At 40.9% G+C, this 17,448-nt stretch overlaps 1 pseudogene across 1 annotated transcript in view; it reads right to left on the reverse strand.

Annotated features, from left to right (window-relative positions):
• Positions 1–13,242: 13,242 nt before the first annotated feature.
• The window catches only part of LOC114287145 (zinc finger BED domain-containing protein RICESLEEPER 1-like), a 32,894-nt pseudogene continuing 28,688 nt past the window's right edge, over positions 13,243–17,448 (reverse strand). The window contains exons 4-5 of the transcript XR_014338228.1: positions 16,058–17,301; positions 13,243–13,602 (exon numbers count right to left, since the gene is read on the reverse strand). The product of XR_014338228.1 is annotated as a zinc finger BED domain-containing protein RICESLEEPER 1-like (transcript). The remainder of the gene's footprint in view (positions 13,603–16,057; positions 17,302–17,448) is intronic.

Raw genomic sequence — 17,448 nt, forward strand, 5'->3', positions numbered from 1 at the left:
TCAGTACTCAACAATGAGGCCACACAAATTGGTGGACCTGGCCAAATACAAGAAACTGGCATAAGAACGGTTACAAATCCCATGTTCGAAGCCATACCTGGTACTAGGGGGTATAATAATCCTTTATTCGAATTCATACCCGGGGGGTTGGAAGGTTTTCCCACAAATGGAAGGGATACAACATCTGTTCCAACACCTTTTGCAGGTCCTTTCACAGGACAGGCTCAAAGGGGTTACCCACACCCCCAACAGCAACCTGCACCACAGGGGCACCCAGTCCCAAATATGCAACCTTATGGACCAAGAGGACAACAGGCACAAGTTTGCCCACCAAACCCTGTGTTTGTCCCTCCAGTAGTGGTTCAGCAAGCACAAAATTTGGTTCCTAGAGACCAGATTGCTGATATTGTTAGGGAGATATGTGGACCAATGGCTCAGGGGGTCCAGACTCCTATATACAGAAAACCATACCCAGAATGGGTAGATAGGGTACATGAATACCCAAGAGGATTCAGAATACCAGATTTTACTCTATTTTATGGAACTGGAAATCAGTCAACTGTAGAGCATATTGCTAGATTTGCTGCTCAATGCGGTGAATTCACTAATCATGATTATATGAAACTGAGATTATTTCCAAATTCTCTGACTGGAGGAGCATTCGTATGGTACATCAACCTTACACCTGGGTCCATTCAAAATTGGCAACAGATGGAAGAGGCATTCCATGCCCAATTCTTCCAATCGGAGCCAGAAGTTTCCATGGCAGACTTGGCTAGATTGAGTCAAAGGCCTGAGGAAAAGGCTACTCAGTTTATTGCCAGATTTAAAAGGGCTCGGAATAAATGTAGAGTCATTCTCCCAGAGCCAGAGTTTGTAAGATTGGCTCAAAACGGTTTAGAGTTCAGGCTTCGAAAGAAGTTTGATTCAACTGAGTTCAGGGATTTGGTCGAATTAACCTATAAGGTGTCTAGATATGAAGCATTATTAGAAGAAGAACAAGATCGAAATAATGCCTCGTATAAGACATATTATAGAGATCCCAATTATGAAATCGATGCAGCAGAGATTGTGGGCAAAGAACCTGTAATTTGTGAAGCATTGATTCATAAAGACACCACCATCGACCAGCAGTTTAAAAAGAAAGATTTCCACAGAAAGTATTCTTTCGATCTGGCAAAAGCAGATGACATTTTTGACCATCTGCTTGCAGCCAATTTCCTTAAGTTACCAAAGGGAGTAAAATTGCCATCTCCAGATGAATTTAAAGGAAAAATATATTGTAAATGGCATAACTCTTGGTCTCACTCGACTAAAAACTGCATTGTTTTTCGAGACAGGATCCAGGAGCAGATTCGGAAAGGAAGTCTGAAATTCCCAACCAAAACAGAAAAGATCATGGGGATTGATAGTAACCCGTTTCCAGAAGTTGGAGAAGGCACAGTTAATGTGGTTGTACCAAACTTCCAGAATCTATCTCTGCAGGAGTTGGAAGAGGTCAACGTGCAAATGCATACTGCCAACCAGACAACTGCTAAGAAGGAGACTAGAAACCCACCAGCTATTGGACAAGGTTTCTCACATCAGAAGGAGCAATCTGACGAAGAAGCACTAGATGACAATTCCTTGGAAGCAGCTGTAATGCAGAGGATGTGTCCCAGGTGCAGACTGAGTCATAAATGGTTGAGGGGACTTCCAATTGATGGAAAGCAATACTACAGAGATGTTCAAAGACATTCTAAGCCAACCAATGCTTACAACAAAAGGCCGTATCCGGGTAGTGATAGGCAGCGACCATCAATGGTTGAACCTACAGTGGACAGAATGCATGCTAAAGGCAAGAGGTCCTTGTATGAGTCTAGACCACCTAACTACTACAGAGTAGAAAGCAACCATTCTGAGAGAAGATTGGGGAAGAGTTCAGGTTACGGGATTAAAGCCAGGGATTGGCCTCCTAGACTAACCTCACGCAGAACTGAAAGTGGCCACTTTCATCAAAGGCCAGAAACAGACTCGAGACATGAAGTCAGGAACAAGCATCTACCTTCACAGCCAGTTTCGAAGGCGGTTTCGAAGGTAGAAAGAAACAGTTCCACATCTGGCTCAGTAGGTTCGTGGGTGCCTGGAGTCCCAGACTGGTTTGTAATGCAAAACAAACCTAGGGAAGTGCTTGCTTATGGAGATGTTGTAAACCAAGGCATGATGATCAAGCCTCCTATGGTGGCTCCGAATAACTGGGTGCTGCTTAAAAACCCAAAGACGAGGGAACCAGACATGGTCCCAGTCATCTCAAGATCACAGAGGAGAAAAATTCAGCGCAGGTACACCCAGTACCAGAAAGATCTGAAGGAAAGTGGAGAAAATTCTTCACCAGTCAAAACGGAAGGAAGGAAGAACCCAAAGTCAGACCATGCTCCAAAGCCGGTTCCACAGAGCAAAGTGGTTTGCAGCCGAGAACAATTGGCTAAGGTTCATGCCGAACTAACAGCCAGAGAGAAGGCTAGTTTAGCTGGATTGGAGAAGGCTCTGATGGAGAGTGATAGTGAGACAGAAGAAGAGATTGGCACAAGCCAAAAGAAAGAAGTGATGGAAGAAGAGATGTTCGAAGCCTTCATGGCTGAACAAACGTTTCTGACTAAAGAGCCAGTTGAGAAAGATCCTTCGAAGGGATCAGTTAGCAATGAAATACCAGAATGCATCATGCAGGATGTTTCCGAGGAAGTCGATCAAAGTGACCAAGAGGGGAAACAGGTACAGCCAGCCATCCAGTTTGGCTCGTTTCCCCCAGTATCAGTGAACATGGTAAACATACTACCACAGGAATTCCAAGCTGGAGATGAGAATCAAGAGGGGCAGGAAGCTGATCCAGTTCAGATCTCTAGTGAAGACTCACAAGCAAGTATGGTGCAAGATAATTTCGAAATGGTTACCCCGATGGAAGATGAATATGAGAGCGAGGAAGTGGTAAGCATCAACCTATCGTATCCATTCGAGTATCCCTCGAATTCCATGACACAACATGTTAAGCCTTTGTACATCAAGGCTTTCTTCGATGGGATACAACTGAATCGAGTCCTAATAGACAATGGGGCAGCAGTAAACTTGTTGCCAAAATCTTCTTTGAAGAAACTAGGGAAAAGGAATCCCAGGTTGATCCCAACCAGCACAACCATCGCTGGTTTTGCTGGAGATAAGGAAATGGCTCAGGGGATTCTACCCATTAATTTAAGTGTGGGAACCAGGGATTGCATGACAGTATTCTTCGTAATCGACAGTAATGCTAAATATAATGCTTTACTTGGAAGGGATTGGATCCACACTAACAAATGTGTGCCTTCTTCTCTGCATCAGAAAATCATGATGGCTTTAGGCAATGGAGAGACAGAGGAAATCGATGCAGATCCTCAACCCTTCATAGCCTGTGCAGACTTTGCGGAGGCTAAATTGTATATTGAGGGAGTGACACCGCTCAGTATACTGATGAAAGATGATGGTTCAGCCGAAGTGACGGCTGATGAGGAAGTGACACACTTGAAGCACTTAGTCCAAGAAAGTGCTGGTGAAGAGGTCGTTCTAAAGGATGACAATGATGCCTGGTTATAGGCAAAGAAGTGAAAAGCAAGAAGCCACATCCTTGGCTCTGATTAAATTCTCAACATTGGATGTAGAAGCTATAGTCCAGAGAGTACAGGAGCAAGAAAGGGAGGCCATGATACTCGGCTGCAAGCAGAAACAATAACAGGTCAGAATTTTGACCCTTGAGAAATATTGTGCATTGGACATTGAGACAAAAGTCCAGGAGATACAGGAGGAGGATGCCTTATGGACAGATTTTGTCTATGAGGAGGAGGGCAAGGATGTTGAACTAAAGAACCTAGGAGCAGAACAAAGCAAGAAGGCTACTTCGAAGGTTGAAGAAATCAAGGAAGAAGATTTGGTAAGTCCTCAGGCACAAGACCCTTTAGAAGAAGTAAATCTAGGGGAAGGTTCTGTACAACAGCCCACTTATATAAGTGCTTGTTTGAATGCTCTGGACAGAAACCAGCTATTGGTTGTTCTGAAGAAATACAAAGATTGCTTTGCATGGTCTTATAATGAACTACCAGGATTGGATAGGTCATTAGTGGAACATAGGCTCCCCATAAAGCCTAATTTCAAGCCTTACAAGCAGAAACCAAGGAGGATGAGTCCAGAAGTAATTTAGAAGGTCAAGGAAGAGATCCTTAGACTCCTCAAGGCAGGTTTTATTAGAACAGCCAGGTATGTCGAGTGGCTATCTAATATTGTGCCTGTAGTCAAGAAGAATGGCAAAATGAGGGTATGTATCGATTTCAGAAACTTAAATCTGGCAACTCCCAAAGATGAGTACCCCTATGCCTATAGTGGACTTGCTGGTAGACAGTTCAGCAGGTCACCAAGTCTTGTCAATGATGGATGGGCATTCCGGCTATAACCAAATCTGCATTACAGAGGAAGATATCCACAAGACAGCATTCAGATGTCCTGGGAATATTGGCACCTTTGAATGGGTTAAAATGCCATTTGGTCTAAAGAATGCTGGAGCTACATATCAAAGAGCCATGAACACTATCTTTCATGACCTCATTAGAGGGTATTTAGAATGTTATATTGATGACATTGTGGTTAAATCCCAATCCATGGAAGAGCACCTGTTTCACTTAGAAGCAGCCTTTGAAAGAATGAGAAGGTTCAAATTAAAGCTCAACCCTCTTAAATGTGCCTTTGGCGTATCATCTGGAAACTTCTTGGGTTATGTGGTACACAAGAAAGGAATACAGATTGACCAGAACAAAGCCAAAGCCATCATTGCAGCCAAGCCTCCATCAAGTAAGAAAGAATTGCAGAAGTTCCTTGGACAGGTTAACTTTCTTCGAAGGTTTATTTCTAACACTGCAGGGAAAACTAAAGTATTTTCTTCCTTGTTAAGGCTGAAAGCTGAAGAAGAATTCGTGTGGTCAGCAGAGCATCAAATTGTTTTTGAAGGTATCAAAGCCTACTTGGCTAACCCTCCGGTGCTGATGCCACCAAAGGGGAACAAGCCCTTGAAGTTGTACATAGCTGCAGCAGAGGATTCATTGGGAGCTTTCTTGGCCCAAGACAACGAAGAAGGCAAGGAGCAAGCTATTTATTACCTTAGTAGGTTTTTAAATTCTTGTGAATGTAAATATTCAGCTGTTGAAAAGCTATGTCTTGCTTTGTATTTTGCTGCAATAAAATTAAGATATTATCTTTTGCCTACAACTGTTTTGGTAATTGCAACCACAGATTTTGTTAAATACATGTTATCTAGACCAATGTTGAGGGGAAGAATTGGCAAGTGGATACTTGCCTTATCAGAATTTCATCTAGAATATGTCCCTCAAAGGGCAGTAAAAGGGCAGGTTTTAGCCAATTTCTTGGCAGATCATCCATCTCAAACAGAGAACCAGGAGATAATGGAGCTTGGTATGGCTAATGTTGAGCCATGGCAGATGTGGTTTGATGGGTCGAAAGCCAATGGTTTAATTGGAATTGGTGTTGTAATAAGATCTCCACAAGGGGTAGAAACCACACATGGTTTCAGAGTAGATGAAGCCACTTGTTCTAATAATCAGGCTGAGTATGAAGCCTTAATAGTAGGATTAGAAATCCTTATTGGGCTACAAGTACATGCAGTTGACATATTTGGAGACTCTCAATTGGTGGTTAATCAAGTGAAAGGGATTTTCAAGTGTCAAAGCATAAGTATTTTGCCATATTATGTTGCTGCATTACATTTGCTTTCTCAGTTTCAAATAGCAAATGTAACCCATGTTCCAAGATTCTTGAACATTAGAGCTAATGATGTGGCTCAAAAGGCTTCGAACTTCAAGAGAAAGGATAATTCTCAAAGGGACATAAGTCAGACAACATACCAGAAATTGATACAACCTTTGAATAAAAGGAATATGGTCTTGGAAGCCAACCATAATGACTTACAAGAACAAGATTGGAGGCATCCAATAATGCAATATTTAGCTGGTCCATCTTCGAAGGCCAGCAGGAAGGTCAAATTGCAGTCCATGCAATATATGATATATGGTAATGCTCTTTACAAAAGAGGGGGAGATGGCTTATTGCTGGAGTGTTTGGGCCCAAAAGAAGCATTAACAGCCATGGCTGAGGTTCATGAAGGCATCTGTGGCGCTCATCAGCCTGGTGTAAAGATGAGATGGTTGCTTCGAAGGCATTCCTATTATTGGCCAACCATTCTTAAGGACTGCATCGAATATGCAAGAGGTTGCCAGGCATGCCAAAAACATGGCGCAATAAGGCATGTGCCCATAACTGACTTACATGCAGTAGTGAAGCCTTGGCCATTCAGAGGATGGGCCGTGGATATGATTGGCAAAATACACCCACCTTCTTCGAAACATCATTGTTTCATTTTGGTGGCCACTGATTACTTCACTAAGTGGGTTGAAGCCAAGCCATATAAGGCTGTAGATCAAACAGAGGTCATTGGATTCATTAAAGACTTGATCCATAGATTTGGCATCCCACAAACCATAACTATAGACAATGGGACTGTGTTTGATGGGAAGATGGTGAGATCTTTTGTGGCAGAATTTGGAATTAGTCTTATTAATTCCACACCTTATTATGCACAAGCCAATGGTCAAGCTGAATCATCCAATAAATCCTTAAAAAAAGGTATACAAAAGGTTGTGGAAGATAATCCTAGGGATTGGCACAACCTTCTGTTGGATGTTTTGTGGGCTTACAGAACTTCTCCAAGATCAAGCACAGGAATTACTCCTTATGCCTTAGTATATGGGCATGATGCAGTGTTACCTGTGGAAATTAATATTAAATCTTTGAGGGTAAAATGCCAAGATCAGTTAGATCCCGAGCAATACCATCAAAGCATGTGCCTGGAGTTAGAAGGCATAGATGAAGCCAGAATCCTGGCTTTGAATAGCATTCTTTTACAAAAGAAGAAAGCAGCCAAGAATTACAACAAGAAAGTTAAACACATTGGCTTTGATGAAGGTGATTTCGTATGGAAAACAATACTCCCAATAGGAATTAAAAGTCATAAGTTTGGCAAATGGTCACCTAACTGGGAAGGGCCATATCAAATTCATAGAGTTTTGCCTTTTGGAGCATATCATTTAAGGAATTTAAATGGTTATGTACATCCCAAAAAGATTAATGGCAGGTATCTGAAACCTTATTTTCCAACCATTTGGGAAACACAAGGAATAGGATAATACAAAAACACAAGGCTATTCGAATGATGCACAAGATTTGTTCTTTTATAAAGAATTAAATACGTTGTGCCATAGATTGGCCCAAAAATCATTACAATGTCTTAATTGTTTTTGTACAGTAGACTTTCTATTGCTAAGTAACGGAAATAATTGGATAGCTGCAGCCATGTCTCCTTTTCGATCAGTCAACTCTTGATTGGTGATGTGCAATTTGGTATCGGTTCGAACCAAGGCCCGGTTTACTGCAGCTAGCTCCTCTTCAAGCTGGGCTTTCTTCTCCAGCAGCTGAATTCGAAATTGAGAAGCAGAAGAGTGCTGTTCCTTGAGATCTGATAGTTCAGTATGCACTCGAGAAACAAAACTCTGATCCTTAGCCAGTTTCTCGTCTGCAGCCTTAGCAGCATGACAAATGTTGAGGTAGAAGTCAACAGTAGCTGCTGCCTGAGATAGATAACTTGAAACTTTCATACCGGACTGCTCAGTGATTTTGCAACATTGAAGGAACCCATCTCTGATTATTGGCCTTTGCAGAGCCTTGAAGGGAATTCTTGAGAAAGAAATTAGCAGTTCTAGGCATGTGCCCATATCTATCAAAGGTGCAGAAGGCTTGCTGCTAGAGGAAGAACTCTCAAAAATTTCCAGCAAGGAGTCAGCCAAGACTAATGGCTCAGCTTCGGCATTAAATGATGGAGAGGTAGAGGGTGTGTCGGAGAAACTAGCCAGTTTGGCTTCGAAAATGTCTACCTCATCCATAGACATGAGGGGTGTAGAAAGTGTTGTGGTGAAAAGCACAGAGGACTGCATGGGAACAGGAGAAATAAGTGGAGCATTTCTGGCAGCCTCTATGGTCTTAACCACCAATGAATCAAGTGAAGAGGGGCTAGAAGGGGGTAAAGATGATGAACCAAGAGTTGGCGAACTATCAGCACCCTCTGAAGGAGAATCAACTGCCATGTGAGATGAAGTAGCAGTAGGAGGAAGGGCGAGGATCGAAGAAGCAAACTGAGGCAGATCAAGAGTCAAGAAAGGGAGGTATGGTTCTAAGCCAAGGAAAAGAGATGCAGGGATACTTGGACTCTGAAAATATGTATTGAATACAGGCTTAGGAAGTGGGAGCATGATTTGAATGGTTTTCACGCGTTGCATCTGGTCAACTTCAACTGAAATTGGGGAAGGTCTCGCTGGAAAGATGAATGCAGTGGTTGTTGCTGCAAAAAGAAGAAAATGTGAGGTAATGTCAAGTCTCAGTCTTGAAGATTCGACAAGAAAGAATAAAGGCATGAAGAAAATTACTTGTTCCAGTGTATAGTTCAATAGTCTGTTGTTCTATTGCCATTTCCTTTGGTAATGCATCAACGGCAACGACCTTCTCTCTTAGGAATTGTTGCTGCTGCCTCCCCTCAGCCCTTTCAAGGACAACTATGGCTTTGGAATATTCTTGTTCTACAGCCTTATGGTTGGGGTCTTCAAACGAGCCGGTAGTTAAAGCAGTAATCTTCCTCCTCTTTTCTATGACTTGGGCAATTGTCTCGGAATCAGAATCTTCAGTAAAGTCGGAAGGAGAAACAGTAATTTTTCTTCTCCTTTTCCTTTGAATTGATATCATTCGCTCCTCCATTGTCTTCTCGACCTCTTTAGATTGGGATCCAGACTCTTCAAAAATGAGCTCCTCCTCTACCTTCTTAGCGGCCGTCTCCTCTTGAGCCAATTGGGGTATTCTTTTGCTTCTTTTCAAGGGAGACTCCTGTTCTTGATCTTCTTCTTCTTCTTCTGTCTCTGGAAGCTCAGTTTTTTCCTTTTCTAGCTCAAGGAGTCTCTTCTTCTTTTGTTGTTGACCACCTTCATAGAAGAAGGATTAGAGATAAGATAGCAAGCATTATGTGGGGAGGTTAGAGAAAAGGAAAAAGGGGTACATACTTCGGGTGACTCTGGGAGGAATTGAAGCAGCCGAAGTAAACTGAGTTGTAGCAGGTATTGTAATTGAAACAGTGGAAGAAATGACAGTCTCAGCTCCCTTGGGCTTGGGCACATCCAGCACCTCCAATAGGTTCTGAGGGGGTATAGCCAAATAAACCTCCATGTTGCTCACCCACCAATTTTGATATCTCTTCAATTCAGAACCTTGAGGAGAGAAAGGGGTGAACTCAAAACTGGCCAAATCATCCATAAACTTGAAGGTTGCCTCTTCTAACCTTGATTTTCGAACCTTCAAATCCCTCTTAGTAAGGCTCAGATTGGTGTTGCTACAGAGAGGGATTGGAACCCCTTGTGTGAGACCAAATTGTCTAGCAAATTGGGCAGGACAATAGGGCTCAGCTATACATTTATAAGCTCTAGGATTGGTGGTCCCGATGAATATCTCTCGAGGAATTAGAAGAGAAGCCCATATCTCCTTATGAACAGGTAAGGTGCAGAGCCTGTCACTTAGGAAATTATTCAACCAAGTTGGGCCAATATTGGATTCGAAGGGACGGAAGTAATGAAGAGGAGGGGTGGCTGGTAGCTGATGAAAGAAAGAAAAATAAAAGGAAAAAGTAGAGGGATAGAGTGAAGCATTGGCCAATCTTATGCCATGAGTAAAAGAAAACGGCCCAGAAAATTTGAGGCATTTGGATTGCAAGTCGGTGAAGTAGGCGAAAAGCCAAAGCTGAAGGATCCAGAATGGCCCCCCTTGGTTAGCATCTAAGGGTTTTTCACATAAGAGAGAGCAAGCCCTATATGTATGGCCTAAGATATATGGGGCCAAGGCTACTCGTTTCCGCAAGACGAAGGCTTTGGCAAGAGGAGCAAATTCTGACATTATTCTTTGGGAAGAAGTACAGAAGAGAAATTTGCAAAGCCAGTATAACAAGAAGGAAAAGAATTCCCTATCAGTTACCGGGCCCTCTTTTTTATTCTCAGCTCTAACAAAATCACTATAAGAGGAAGTAAAAGAAGGGAGAAGGAAAGGGACCGTTAAATCAGGGAAATCTGGGGTAATGGGAGTACCAATAGGGGATACTCCTAAAAGATGGCAAATGTCAAGGACAGTGGGAGCCATCATCCCACACCTAAACTGAAAGAAGTTGAAAATAGGGTTCCAAAAACATAAAGCAGCAGGAATTAGAAAAGGGTCTTCTGAGATAGTTACTCTAGATAGTCAAAGAGCATCGAGAAGGCAGAGTTCTTGAAGGTCCAGTGTCCTAGCAGGGACAACCCGGTCGTACCATTCTTGCCACTCTGGTCTCATCGTGGGCCAGCATCGGTGAGGACGATTGACTTTCCAGCCTTTCCAGTCGAAACCACCCTCATACAGAAGACATTGATTCTCCAAACGAGGATACAGGGCAGGAAGCTCAGAAGGGATCTCCTTGAAAATGGGCCCAAGCACGTACTCTTGCTGCACATGGCGACGAGGGATAAAGATACGCCCATCGATGACACTTTTCTCATCACGCTTGTATTTCTCACATTCAGCATCAATAAGCCATTTCAAAGCCACAGATGAGCTTACGCGCTCTATGGTCGGAACTTTTGATGAGGAAGAAGCCATTGATAGTGAGTTTTTTCGGAAAATATAGAAGGGAGTAGAGAGAAATGGAAATCTAAAGGGGGTTTGAATGCGTAAGCAATTCCGGAGCACAGAGTAAAAAGGTTTTAAATAACTTTTGTGTTCGGGAATATATCTCGTAAGTCGTTAAGTACTAAAACGTGCGAATACAAGGAATCTCTTTCAACATCGATAATTTCTGGAGGGAAAAGCACATTGATGCCAGCTTCGAAGCCAAATTTTGGCGCTAAAATTTCAAACAACAACGGCTTCGAAATGCAGAAGCCGACTTCGAAGCATACTACATGCTTAAAAATGCTTGAATGCTCAAAGTATTGGTCTACTTCAAAAAGTCCAAAAACCTGTTTGAAGGTTATCAGTCAAAGTGACAACATTCTAAGCAAACCCTAGGACTCTTTAAAGAAGAGGGGCACTGTTCGAAACATCTAAAACCAATCATTGGTTTCTATATGTACAAGAAGGAATTGCCATAGGTTGCCCTTCGAAGCCAAAGAAATCAGCTTAAAATTGATTGGCTATATCAACCATGACCATATATTGGTTACAGTTAGTGTTGAAGAGTAAAATTGTTGAAAACGAAGCACTAAGATAATATCTGCCAGAATTGTCAATTTTACTCCATGAATTGGAAAAAGTCATGATTGGTTCCTTCTAGTGTTTCATTATTAAAAGAAAATGATTGAATATATAATTCGAAGGATGATGTTATCCAATTCGAAGCTCTAAATTAGCTATAAAATATAAAAGGAAGCAGAGTCGAGCAATGACGAGTGCAAAAGAACTTTGTTTGTATTAAAGATAAAGAGATTACATTGAATAACCCCATTTGGGTACAAACTCAAGTTCATAAAAATAAGGAATAGAATAGATAACAAGATCATGAAATTTAGTCCAACAATGGTCAATGAATTTCTGCTCTTTCTTTATTATATCTTTTATTTCTTCAAGAGTTGGCTGCATGAGCTGATATGCTCTCACTTCATAATAGAGCTCTTCAGCATTTATTTCAAAAGCCTCTTCCCTCAATCTTTGTTCCAATTCATCTACGATCAAATCATCCCAATATGCAGAATCTTTATTCTTGAAGTCGTCGAATTCTTCGGTGAAGTTTTCTGCTTCATACTGGGCCTGAATTCACAGAGACGAAAGTTGGTCTAAAGATTGCATAGTGACCATGGAATTCCGATGCCAATAAAGGAGCACTGGAAGTTGGTCCAAAAACAAATGAAGCTCTGCTTGGGCAAGAGGGTTGAGGACATAACCCCTAGTCAGGACATCACAAGCCCATCGAAAGTTTTCAAGAGGAATGTCATCCTCAAGAACATTGAAGGGCAGGTGGGAGAAAGCCGCGAGCAAAAGTTGAGCTTGCTTTCGCTCGGCTGGAGAAGGGGGTGACGGAGGTTGGTAAGGTGGAAAAACTTTGTCCATTGGAAGGGCAAGCCTTAGTTTCTCCATCCAGGACAAAGTAGGAGGAGGAGACGGAGTGGATGGTTCTGCTTCAAACAGTGAAGAAGAAGATGTAGATGCTTCAGCTTCAAAGGATGGAGAAGAAGGTGTGGATGCTTCCATTATAGGAGATGGCGCGGGAGCGGAAGGAACAAAGGCATTAATATAAGCAAGCCAGTCCGAAGAGCAGATCTTCGCCTTCTTGGCTAAGAATGATGGGGTGTACCCTTGTGCTTCTTCTGAGCGCCGAATAGCAGGCATTATCTTCGTAGGTATAGAAGATGTATACCAAGCCACAAGCAAGTTCTCCTCCAAGCTACGTCGTTGGTCAATGGGCACATAAGGATAGACCACTGAGCTTCGAGCGTAGGAAGGAAATTCCAAAGGGTTAGTGAATTCAACGAAATGGTGATTGATTCGCTCCCTCAAATCACAAGTCTCAGGTGTTGACCAGTTGGTCCAGCCAGAGACCCCAGGAGATGAAGAAGTTGTAGCCTCTCAAGGAGAAACATAAGGCACCAAAGGGGAAAGGATTAGAAGGCAATAACATAGTCAATATCAAAGGTTTTATTGACAATCAGACGCTTCCGTTTAACCGTTCATCGATGGATTCGGGTAAGTTTTAGTTTTGTTTTCTTGATGATATACATGGTAGATGATCCGAAACATGAAGTTTCATGTTCTGAAATTTATGTTTACATATACAACCTACAATTTCAGGCCGATGAATAAAAAAATAATAAGCATAAAGAGGATTTCTTACAAATTATGCCAATGATAAGTTTTTGGAAAATTATGTATATGCCAATGGCCCCAGGTCAGACGCTTGTAGCAACAGGGCCCCACGCATTTACCTTTGCCAAGTTTTCACATCTATTTGTTTTAGGTTGCAAGCAGCAATGTCCAGTCATACAAAGCATTAGTATTATTACGTATGTATCTATTGTGTACCACAAATACACAGACAATGATCCAAGCGTGAACCCAGGAACAAATAATAATAAATATCTATATAAATAAGCAACCTACAAATCCAAAGCCTTTAGTTCCATGAAAAAATAAAATTCAATATTTGCTCAAAACCCTAAACTAGCTCCAGAAATAAAGGTCGGGAACAGATCTGAAGAAAAACAAAACCAAACAAAACAAAACAAAAAACTCTACATTGAGGCTTGAGATTAAAATGATTACAAAAAGTAAGTAGAAAAAAATATAAGAGAAGAAAATAAATGAAAGAAGGAGAGAAAATGAGTAAAGATAATAGAGTAGAACCACAAAACCATATCAATAATCCTTGTTAATTCCCGTCATAGCATAGAGCCAAAGTAGACTGGCTTGAGGTAGATTTGGAATCTGATACAGCAATATAGTATATATACTATAGTTAGAACATCTCCAACGGTTACTCAAATTTTTCATCAAATTTGAGTAAAAAATGGCTCATTTTCCCAATTTGATATCAGCTGCTCCAACGGTGAACTTTCATCAAATCTGCGCCGGGACAACCGGTTGGTCGACTGGCCGGTCGACCGGCTGGTCGACCAGTAAGGGCAAATTTTTTTTTTTTTTTGAATTGTTTGAACTTTTTTTTTTGAACTGTTTGAACTTTTTAGTGGTCGACCGGTTACCGGTAAGGCAAATTTTTTTTTTAATTGTTTGAACCTATAAATTTTGAACTGTTTGAACGTTTTAGTTGTCGACCGGATGGTCTCCCCCAACGGTAACAAACAGTGATTTACTGAAATCAGTATTCTGTCCTCACTTTGATTAATTGTTTGGTGAATTCTCAATTTGATATCGATTTGGTGCAACCGTTGGAGCACCAAAGAATAACTTTTTCACTAAAATTTAAATTTGATGTCAGGTTTGGTGAAGCGTTGAAGAAGGTCTTAGTAACAAATAAAATTAGGGAAAATTACAACAACAATAACCAAAAAAATAAAAAATAAAAAAAACCGAAGTTTGATCCTAGTAGTAACAAATCAAACCCTGAGGTTTTAATTTGTTAAATTTGAACCATACATTTTTTATTGGATCACAATTCAGATCATCTGTCAATCTCAGTTATATTGCCTAACGAAAAAAAAGAACAAAAATAACACATGGCACTACTTTATTTGTTCCCTAACTTGGAATAAACTTCAACTTTGAACTCAATCACACTAAATCTAAAACTCATCTGATCAATGATTCATATAACACCAAAACCACACATCATAAAACTTACCATACCCCTTATCACATATGAATATGCCCCTTTTGCTTTCCATCTGCTTCTCTCTCTGCTGGAGAAGATGGATCTACGCAGAGCAAGGGGGCCACCAAAAATGATGGGTCTAGGGGGAGGAGGTTTCGCTGGAAAATATGGATATGGGAAACGGGGTGATGGAGGAGGATAGTGATGGCGCGGTGGGGATATTGCTTTACCAGTTAGGTTTCCAATTCCACAAACATCGCTTATACATATATGTGGACATATCACATTGCCATCTTCATCTTATTAACAATCTGCTTGAAAGACTCATTGGTTCGGTCAGTTGTGTAATTTTTTTTTTCTAGCGAGTCAATTGTGTGCTCGATACAGCTCAATTTCTGCTTGGGCTTGGTGTTAGTTGAGAACATGGCATATGATGGTAGCTGTTAGCTATATATTTTGTAAAAGCCAGTTACAGTCTGACACGTGGCAGAATAAGGGTATTATTGGAAAATAATTTAAGTCTCCAATCCTGATCGTACACGTGGTGATGATAATTGGTTCTCACATGGTCTGAGCAACATTGGATCAGTAAAGAAATGCAAGGTGACGTGGCTTCAACGGTTACTCATATTCAAATTCAAATACAGGAGGGAAGCCTAACTGCAAATGGTGGCATAATGGAGCTACTTCTAAGGCAACATGATCAGCGATCATGGAGGGGCAGTTCGACGGTTCGAAGAGCAGTTCGAAGGTCATCTTTGACAAGTATAAATAGCAGAGAGACCCCCAGGAAAAGGGACGGAACTCAGATCATAGATACCAGTCTTTATTTCATATTTTTACTTTCCAGTTTTACATTCCTGTACTTTCAATACCTGCACTTTACATATCTGCACTGCACTTCAATTCATAGGAGTAGTCTCAAGTAGATTCAAGTGGACTGTTGCTGTAAACCTCTTCGAGGCTGAGTTTGGACTATTGTAAGTTTTTCATTTTTATGAAATACTTCCATTGTTCTTCATATTAATTGTTATTTCTCTTAATTTCTCCTAAGTCGAGCCACCAGTAAAAGTCCTCTTCATTGAGGCTGAAAGAACTAAAACACAATCGTCTGGTAATTGGTTGGCAATCACAATTTCTGTAAGGACTGATTGATCCTTGCTGGCACGCTCACATTCACAAAAATACCCTTCGAAAAGCCAAAAAGCCAACAGTAGCAATGTTGGAGATGAAAGAGTTGCAGAGTGGGCTGCCGCTGGCAACCGATGACTAGTGATGAGTGGTGGTGCCCAACAGTAGGAGGTTGTAGCTAGGTTTGTTTTTGAAATATTAAAGTTTCAAAGAAATGTTAATTTTGTTAAAATTGTAATAATTATCTTCATAAAATGTTGGGTATAATGACAAAAAATGTCCATTTTCCGTCAGTTAAGTTTAACAGAAATAGTCGTGTGGTTGAGATTGTGATCAAATAAAAACTTCAAGGATCAAATTGAACAAATTAAAACCTCAAGGTTTGATTTGTTATTAAGATCAAACTACGGGGGTTTTTTTTTTTTTTTGTAATTTTCCCATAAAATTGTAGAAAATAGTCACAATGACAAAATATCTAACCTTCAGGTTCATTCCGCATCCAGTCTTGTGCACACATTAGGGCTTGCACAGTATCTGATCTCAGTGAACTCCGGTAATGATTTTTGCATTCGATCTCCAGTGCTGAATGCAAACTCCGATGAAACTTTTGACATGGGAATTCCCGAAATGTTGCGGGCCATCATAGATAGAATGGGATACCTTGGTGTGTGAACTTTCCACCAATTTAAATTGTTGAAATCCATATTGCGAGGAAAAAGTGGTTCCTCCAAGTATTTGTCCAAATCTGATTTTGTGTTTTGGCTCTGTGAAGTTTCATGGGGGAACCTGTCAAAGCCCGTCAGTCTATCCCTAGATTCATTACCACCCCCACCACCACCGCCTACTTGACAAGACAAGCCTTGACCATGAGAATCTAATGGGGAGCAAATGGCATGCCCATTGTAAAGTGTTTTCATACAATTAGAAACAATATTGATACAATCAGAAGCACTCGTGCCATAAATTTGAGGATAATAATACTCTACCAACTTCATCTTGAACCGAGGATCTAATATTGCTGCAACTGCAAAACCCAAGCTGCACTTCTTCCAATATTCATCGAATTTGCTTTTCATCTTCAAGGCTAAAGAACTAAGATAAGTATCCGAGTTCTGGCACCATTCAATCAACTGCAAATGCCCATCACAAATCTCGTGAAAATATATATTTGCTGTTGGATACTTGGTCCCTGTGAAAACATTACAAACCTCAACAAACAGCTTCAAATAGCCGGTAATGGCACTTGCTCTGCTCCACTCTATATCAGATGGATACATTGTGTAAATGGGATCATGTTCTTGCAGAACAGAAAACGCATCTTTATACACTAAAGCAGCTTCAAGCATGAAATATGTTGATTTCCATCGTGTTGAATTATCAACACACAAGCACTTCTGACTATCAATGCTCACAAGATGAACCATCCCGTTGAACTTTTCCTGCATTGCTTGTGAACTTCTAACATACCTAAAGCTATCTCGAATCTTATGGGTTACCTTTGACAGTGCTTCCAAGGCATCTTGAACCATCAATTTAATAATATTTGGTGCACAGCACACATCAAATAATTGACCATTACACAAAAGAAACCTGTTATGGGAGAGTCGGTCTCTAATTCTACAGACGATATTGTCGTTGGTAGAACTACTGTCAAATGTCATTGAAAATAATTTTCGATTGATATCCCAATCGATTAGACTTGCCATGATAACTTCTGAAAGCATGTATTCTGTATGAGAAGGGTCAACCATTACAAAATACAAAACTTTCTTCTTTAATTGCCAATCATCATCAATAAAGTGTGTTGTCAAAGATAAGTGTGGGTGTTGATTTCCGACCACACAACCAAAGGGGAAATTCAGCTAGAGGGC

This window comes from Camellia sinensis, chromosome 8, assembly GCF_055761805.1.
Source record: "Camellia sinensis isolate YWXY chromosome 8, ASM5576180v1, whole genome shotgun sequence".
Taxonomy (NCBI): domain Eukaryota; kingdom Viridiplantae; phylum Streptophyta; class Magnoliopsida; order Ericales; family Theaceae; genus Camellia; species Camellia sinensis.